The sequence below is a fragment of the Periplaneta americana genome, chromosome 10 (assembly GCF_040183065.1).
Source record: "Periplaneta americana isolate PAMFEO1 chromosome 10, P.americana_PAMFEO1_priV1, whole genome shotgun sequence".
Classification (NCBI taxonomy): Eukaryota; Metazoa; Arthropoda; class Insecta; order Blattodea; family Blattidae; genus Periplaneta; species Periplaneta americana.
Window position 1 is genome coordinate 111,454,732 of NC_091126.1, and position 8,403 is coordinate 111,463,134.

Genomic DNA, 8,403 nt, shown 5'->3' on the forward strand with positions numbered 1-8,403 from the left:
CCGCTCAAAGACCTGCCGAATGTTAACCATGAGAGCGCGGCGATAATACCATCCCTGTTTACTTTTCCAAGCTATTTGCAAAAGGTACGATATAATAATATCTCTGTTGTTACAATATCAATATCATTAAAAATCAATCAGTAGTTTACGACAATAAAGAATACTTAATTGTTAGTACAAGTATATCAGATAGTAGAGAAATCCCACTGAGTGAATTATTTAGACTTACACATCATATGTTAAAACATTAGTGGAAAGATAACTTTTTGTTTTTATTATGTAAATGAATTTATCTGCAAGATAATAAACTTTCATTGAAAATCCATATATGGATAAATAAATATACAGATAATAAATGAATAAATAGCTATAATAGCTAAGCCTCCTTTGTGAATTTATGATTCAGAGTTCACCTATAAATAACTCTTTTACATTTTGCCGGATATATTTTATTAACAAAAGCAAGGAATGGCATCTTATTGATATTGCATATGTGCATAAAAATTATGTACCATCACTCTGCAAGCAATGATAATATATCTATTTTATTTATTTAAAATAAAAATACAATATGTAAAAAATCCACACATAAAAAGTATGTGGTTTTTTTATCATGCATAAAGTGATTGTTAGTTTTTAGGTCTTCACGTTACCTATTGTTTGCAATGTATTAGGTACCGATACTTTTTATAATTGATAGCATTCCCTTTATTAATTGAAGAATGAATTCAATGTAATTTGGCTACCTTCGCACATTATATTTTGCGTGGTTACTTACGTCCTGTGGTCTAAAAGTACCGGTAATATAATTTATTTTTGATTCTCTAAAACTTAACAACAAGTCTATACTGATTATCGCATATTTATTTCACTTAGGAATTTGATTATAACAAGAACTTGTGTAATCAAGGTGCATATATTTATGTCTTGTGATCTAAGAGTTAATAATATGTTAATATAATTTTAGATTCTCTGAAACCTAACAATTTGCTGATTATCGTAAAATTATACAATCTATAATGTGTATTGTGTAGGCCTATTTATGGATGTATCAGTATGTTTTCTATAAATTGCTGCATACGTATTTTCTTTTCTTTAATGCTCTAACACATATCAATGAAACTTTGAATATGTTTATTTCGTCCTAATTTTACGTTAAACGTCGAAAATGGCCATAATAGGTCAATTTTAGATCATCACAGCGTTAAATTGCGTGACTTACTCACTGCTATTATTTGTCTGCTCTCCAACAATATGGCGGCAAGCGCAGCGTTCAATTTGCCCCGGTTTCCTCGTTTCGCGCAGCCGAGACTGTAGGGGCTTGCTCCCAACAGGTGGCAGAAATATCAATTTCTACATTAGTCCCTATTTACACTTGCTATTGGTCGCGCAACATCAAGCGCTTTCTGTCGGTTATATGTAGCATCACCATTTACACTTGACAGATTTCTCGTCCACGCAAGTCGTCGAGCAACGTACTCAACGAGTTGGATACTATAGGCACCGTGCATGGGTCTGAAAATCGTACTGGTGGCGCCGCGCAGTGTCTCAATTCGTAATTAACTACAGGCTAGCATTAATTTACTAGTCATGTGTGATATAGAAATTACATGCGGCTTTCTGCCAATAAAAAGCTGTAATATTAGTAAGAATAGGTTCGTTCATTCATAGTGTTCTGACCAAGGGCAGGTCTTTCACTGCAAACCCAGAATTCTACAGTCTTTAATTATTTAATAGACGCAGTCGAAAGTTCAGTAGGGCCTACTACTAGAGGAGTGTAAAAATGTAACTACAGAGTTCCTGAAATATCAGTGTAGTCGTTCGGCATTTAAATTAGATTTCAGACCATTGAATGATGGAGGAATAGTCGTATTACGAAAACAATGATATATGTATGATGTCATGACGTGTGTAATATTTATATATGTATAATATCTCTACAAATTACGTATTATAATGTGTTTTCTAAAAGTAGTAATTTTTATGTTATGTTTTATTTAACGACGCTCGAAACTGCCGAGTAGTTTCGACTTCTTCAGCTGTTAATCTGTTATCATGCAGATACGGTGAAGTAACAACAATGATCACTTTATCGGAGAGGTTTGTTTTTATTCCAGGAAAACCTGACTTCATCACCACCTTCTAATAGAGTAAATAATCCGCAGTCAGCTGTTATGAATGTGTCACTCGATCTGCCACTGTAGCATTTAGATTTGAAGGCCACCATTTGTTCCACGTTACGTGGCTGTTCCACTTTAACTTTAGTACAATCAGTTGTCACTCTGCATTTTGGGTAGTCTACTTTCTTTGCAATATTGCGGGCATTATTTCCTGAATGCTTTTTCTGCTAGGCCAAAACACAAAACTACAGTAACAAACAGCATTAAAGTGATGGAAAAAATACATCATAATTATAGTTGTACGATGACCTCCGAACATCACCGTCATAGCAGAATACGGTAATCCAGTTTTCAATTTAATGTGAAAATATGAGTAGACTATTTTCTTTACTAATCTTACTATATGATTGTGTTTCAATAGGCAGCAATTTTAACAATATATTCAAAACCACAAATGTCACTCCCATTAAGTCTGGTAGATCTGTCTCATTTCTTTTTGAAGAATAATCTTGGAAACCTTGCATTTCATTAAACATATCATCTGTTCCTGAACTCTTGTCATAACATTTTTCTTATGTGACTTCAGTTCGGGATGTAATGGAATAGACACTTGAGTAGAGAATTCTCACAATTCAATTGTGAAAGAAAAACCAAAATCACTAAGAATGGTTTCATTTACTTCTTCCTACGGTTGATTACTTCATTTTTCGAAATAACACTTGTTGAGCATTCACCTTCCGTAATACTTAAATGTTCATCTTTTCTTCTTCTTTTTGCGTCTCTTTCATACCTTTTCTAAGCTAGTTGAGATGAAGCAACTTTTTCTTGTAATCTTGTGGAAAAATACTGGGAACGATATGCTGGTTTTGGAAGTGTCCTGATCTCATTCCCAATAAAATGAATACTGCAGATTCTTGTTGTGGGTGTTGGTTCCCAAGGTGAACCATCAGCACTTGAAGTCAAGAATTAAATATCGATATGGATACATTTAAAAATAAATATATATTATTGTTTCTAATATTATACATAATACATATATGTAAAGAACTCGGTAATTATGTACTACGTTTTTTTTAATATAATAGCACATACAGCATTGAAATTTAAATTATAAATTCCCGTCATTGTTAACTTAATGGTTATTTATAAACATAATATAACATATAGATTCTATTCTTACATTAGTATATAATACTATGATTATTTACAAGCAGTGTAGCCTACTTACTTTCGTCTGCGTAGACTACTGCTTGGATCCACAATTAACATTGTTCCGCTTCAATTTTCTGTTTTGGGAATGAATATTCCTATAAGCATTACTGCACCAAAGAACATAGCAATTTGTGTTACCTTTCCGCTTTTTAGGATTATCCATATTTCTAATCATTTAACCTGAGACGTTAAAGTACATTCATACGTTTCAAGCATAACTCTATCGCTGCTGTCCTGCAGTTAGTAACAACAGTCGCCGCCAGAGGAGCTTGCACGGTGCCTATAGAGAGGCTGAAGACCTCTGATAAGCGCTCCCTGCGGAGGCCAGCAGTACTATGGATAGTTCCCTACAAAACATGGCGGTCTTTAGTACCGCCAGCCTCCGCAAGGAGTGCTTATCAAAGGTACATTGCAACGAGTTTAAGTTACTTGATCCGAATAAATATTATGAAAACAAATAGTCCTTTAACACCACCTTAAACTTATTACAAGTTTGAAATTATGTCAAGTAGTAATTTGGTTATTATGTGGCAAACGGAAACAACGGGAGACTTTGAATAATGTGTCCCGTAGTTTCCAATGAATACTTTATTTCATATTCTTGTATGATACACTTTCAATAATAATATTTTACAACGTATCTAACATTATTATTAATATTATTATTATTATTACTATTACTGTTGTTATTAATATTAATATTATTATTATTGTTATTAATATTATTATTGTTATTATTATTATTATTATTATTATTATTATTATTATTATTATTATTATTATTATGTATTTGTATTAATTGTAGACTTGGGTCAGTGGAAGAGCAGGCCTTAATTCTGCCAGGTAAAATAAAATAAATTATTAAATTTTTCCGATACATTAATATTTAATTTAAACATTTCGGTATAGGTTTTGTAAGAAGCTGATTTATAAATGAAAAAGTAATAATTAAGACTTTAAAATTTCCAAAAATGTCTCATTCCCTGGGATTTAAATGAAATGTACAGTAAATCATATTATTCGTTGCTGGATAATTAAACCCTCTCAATACAGGTACCATTGCCCCAGAGAATTATAAGATAAGACGGACTGAGGATAAGCGAAATATCTGTATTAACAAGTTTATACCATCAAGAGATTAGTATTTATTATGTTTATAGGGCCTACTCCAATTTTCTTTTTATTAATGCGTAGGGCTCTTTTTGTTAACAAAGAGGAAAGTTAGCACTTGCATCACACACAATTTGTCATTATTGTTCAAAATAATGTAAGAACAGTTTCATTCTGCAAATGGCTCTGCTTAGTTGCGAGACACGTGTGAGATCAATATTTGTTTCAAATTCAATTAGACTACACGATGTCTCTATCACGCGGCAATATTTTTTTCAAATTATATTAGACTACACGATGTCTCCATCACGCGAAAAGAAGTGTAGCTAGCTGTGGCTTCTGTTGTTTCTGATAACAATGTTAATCGTAAGTGTCTTATCGTTTCAATAAATGCGGTGAGTTATGATCATGAGTAACTTTCTATTAGTGTCATTCTTTAATTATTATGTTGCATGCTAAGAGGTTATTTGTAGTTTTAATAATTGTAGTTTTCAAAAGTTCTCTGTGTTAATGCCAATTTCAAATGAATTTTTCTCAATAACTTAATTATTGGATTTTTTTTTTTAATTTTCGCCACTACCTTTCCTATATTTTACTCCTATTAGTTACATACGTCGTCTCTCTTGAAATCACCTGGTAAGCACTGAATTACATGATTTCATATTAGGTTAGACTAGCTGTAAGGTAATTAAATTTGTGACGAAGGCAAAAAATTATTTATTTTTCTTCTCCGAATACATTTATCCGTCTTTAGGTGCTTTGCTTTGGTTGCATTGAGTATAGCTTGTCATTTAATATCTGGGCTATATTTAGTGAAACTTATAATAATAATAATAATAATAATAATAATAATAATAATAATAATAATAATAATAATAATAATAATAATAATAATAGTTTTATTTTCCCTGGTAGAGTTAAGGCCATCAGGCCTTCTCTTTCACTCAACCAGGATCAAATCACATACAAAAAAATACATACCGGTATACAAATATTAACTTAAAAATAACAATAATCATAGGCCTACAGCTGTTATAAAACGTAAAGTTTTGTGTGTATTTTACTTTTTACTTATTAACACAGTCTTAATATGTATCTCAATTCACAATAATACTAACTTCGTCACAGCAATTTCCTACAACATCCGAGCCACGCCCCTTTGTTTTGACTAACCAAAATATGGCGGACCAATGTTCAATTGTCTTCAACTTTCAGAGGTCTTCAGCCTCTCTATAGTATCTAGCTCGTTGAACGTCCTATATCAAGCGCTTTCTTTCGGCTAATGGCGAAGTGCATCAACATCGGTTAAAAACGCAGTAATCATAGATTACGAAACGTAGGTTAAACAGTAACCGTGGTTAAATGTAATTTCTGTGCACCATTCATAATCACCGATTACTAAAACATGGCTAGCTGACACCTCATTTAACCAGAGTAAAGTCTATGTTGGTACCGTTGCTTACGAGATTATACAAGCTGGCGCATAGAGCTTGAAAAACGAGTCTGAAGTGGTTCCCTCGTAATGCCAATTCCGCCGCTCGGAGCGCTGTTCTGCCCTATATATTCATAGCAGAACACTTAAAAGACATTGACATTTGGGACATTTAAAGGACTCATCATTGCTTATTAAATGCTTCGTACAATATTTTATGGACAATAGACGTAATTTGCAAACTTCTACTCCTCAATTATATTACAATAAAAGGCTGTCATTCTTGATATTAAAACATATTACATATAAACTGAGGGACTGTCTGCTCTGTACTTCAGTTCATACACCAAACATTTCCGGAAATAAATTAACTTGACATCTTACATATACGCACTATAGCCTACCCTTTTCACCTAATATTATTAATATTGTTATTAAATAAGATATTGCAACTAATTAAGGTACTGCATTATCTTTAATTTCCTTGAATTCATAATTACGCATTTGCAAGAAGGCCTAACTTTTCCCTCTCTTTTTAAAAAAAATACGGACGTCACAATAACTGAGAAGTATAATTATTGCGCGATTTTTTCTTGCAGTGGTGAAAACATTTCTATAGGCCTACTGATTAATCTATTGAGCATAGTAATAGTAAACGCTGTAGTATTTTAGTGCGTGTACGCCTAGTTAGCTCTTGTAAAACGAAATTTTCACTTTCACTTTCAACGGAACACTCACTTAAATTCAGTTCTTGTATCTTGCAGTAAATTATCCATTTGTGATCATCTTTCCAATATAACCTCCCATTGAAACGACCACTTAAAATTATGAGCTAGAATTTATTATTTTTAAAACATTTCCACGTACATACTGTTATAATTGTTATGAACCACAATACAAAAGACAACACAGTGAAATTGGATTAATTTACCAAGATCAACATCAATACCGGTAGTATAAAATCACATATAGGCCTAGGCTATATTATTTCATTACTTTATGGTATTAATTAGAAGAATTAATTTTGAAGAATTTACAAATATGCTGAAATAATTTATGACACCTCTTATAGAAATGTAAAAATATGTATGTACATTTTGAAACAATGGGTATAGCACCACTTGAAAATGTTGAGCATTTTAACAGTAACTTGTAAATTGTTCCATCACGTTGTCTATAGTGTTCATTTATTGTAGCACTTTTAGAACGAACGTGGTTCACGTACATAAGAAGAAATGACGATGGAATGAGTCGAACACATACAGTTTTCTTTAATTTTAGCAAATGATGAAGTTGAATATATACTGTTACTTCATATCCTAACATAAGTAGAGTTGCCACCATAGATGTAACACCTGAAATGAATATAAAATAAATTAATGTATTGGTAATGATACAAGAATAAAAAGAAATTAGGCTAGACATAACCTCACAAAATTACAAACACATGCTAAAACAAAAAAAAAAAACTTTATGTATCCGTATATAATAAAACTAGATATTCCAGATATAATTTGTTTCACACGATAACCACCTCAGCCTATTTCGGCAGCAGCCATTATTATTTACAGTTTGAGGTGCATTACCTAATCTCATACTAACCTTGTTAAGTTCTCTAACCTAATTCACTGATAATTACGTAACAATACACAGGTCTAAAATACAGACAAATACACATTAATTACCTAATAAGTACAGCATGAAGATAATTCATTACTTTTGTCGGAATTTCCTAAAAGAGAAAGGGAAAACAGTAACAACATTATCTTCAATGTTTACATCACGTCGTTCACATTTTCATTAGGCCTATATCAGTAATGCTTGGTAAGTGAAACAATGCATGAAATTATTTTACATTTCGGGTCACATCATTCGAGAGTCGGAAAATGCAATTCGCCACTTTTAACATAGCATTGCTTGTTATATAAGAGAGAACTTTGACATTTACCTTAACCTATAAAGATACGACCTGTTGGTACAGAGTTCTTCACATAGCAAAACACAGACAATTTTCGAATATAACTTAGCAGAACAAACTTCAAATAACACTGTAATATGCTTGGCGTATTTATAATATTCGTACTCAATCAGTAATGCACAATTAATCGAACTATTTTCACGATGCACAATGCTTTGTAATGATACTATTCATCATTTCATAGGGCAGAGAGGCGAACCTAGCGGCAGAAATTGTCATGACTCACAGAGACCTACTCTCGATCGTGCTATGCGCCAGCTTGTATAATCCCGTAAGCAACGGTTGGTACATTGTTTCTACAAAATGACTAAAGGAAAGCCATAGACTTAGTAAATAACCGCTAGACCGCTCACTGGCGCTAGTGTTATGTTCCCAAATTGAACAGTCCACTAGCGGCCATTTGTTTGGTAGAGCTGAATAAGTATGGTTCTTTCGTGTGCTGCTTTTTATTGCAGCAATGCACACGGATGTAAAGATAAAGAAGGAAGGCATGTTATATTTCAATCCTTAATTTCTACGACGAAATTTTCTCCATATTATGTTACAGAAGA

General features: G+C 32.5%; 1 long non-coding RNA gene across 1 annotated transcript; it reads right to left on the minus strand.

Annotated features, from left to right (window-relative positions):
- Positions 1-5,939: 5,939 nt before the first annotated feature.
- Positions 5,940-8,005, minus strand: LOC138707326 (uncharacterized). Its single transcript, XR_011334175.1, has 3 exons — positions 7,823-8,005; positions 7,560-7,606; positions 5,940-7,229 (listed from the first exon to the last, which is right to left on the minus strand). It is a non-coding gene; the product is annotated as an uncharacterized lncRNA (long non-coding RNA).
- Positions 8,006-8,403: the final 398 nt, after the last annotated feature.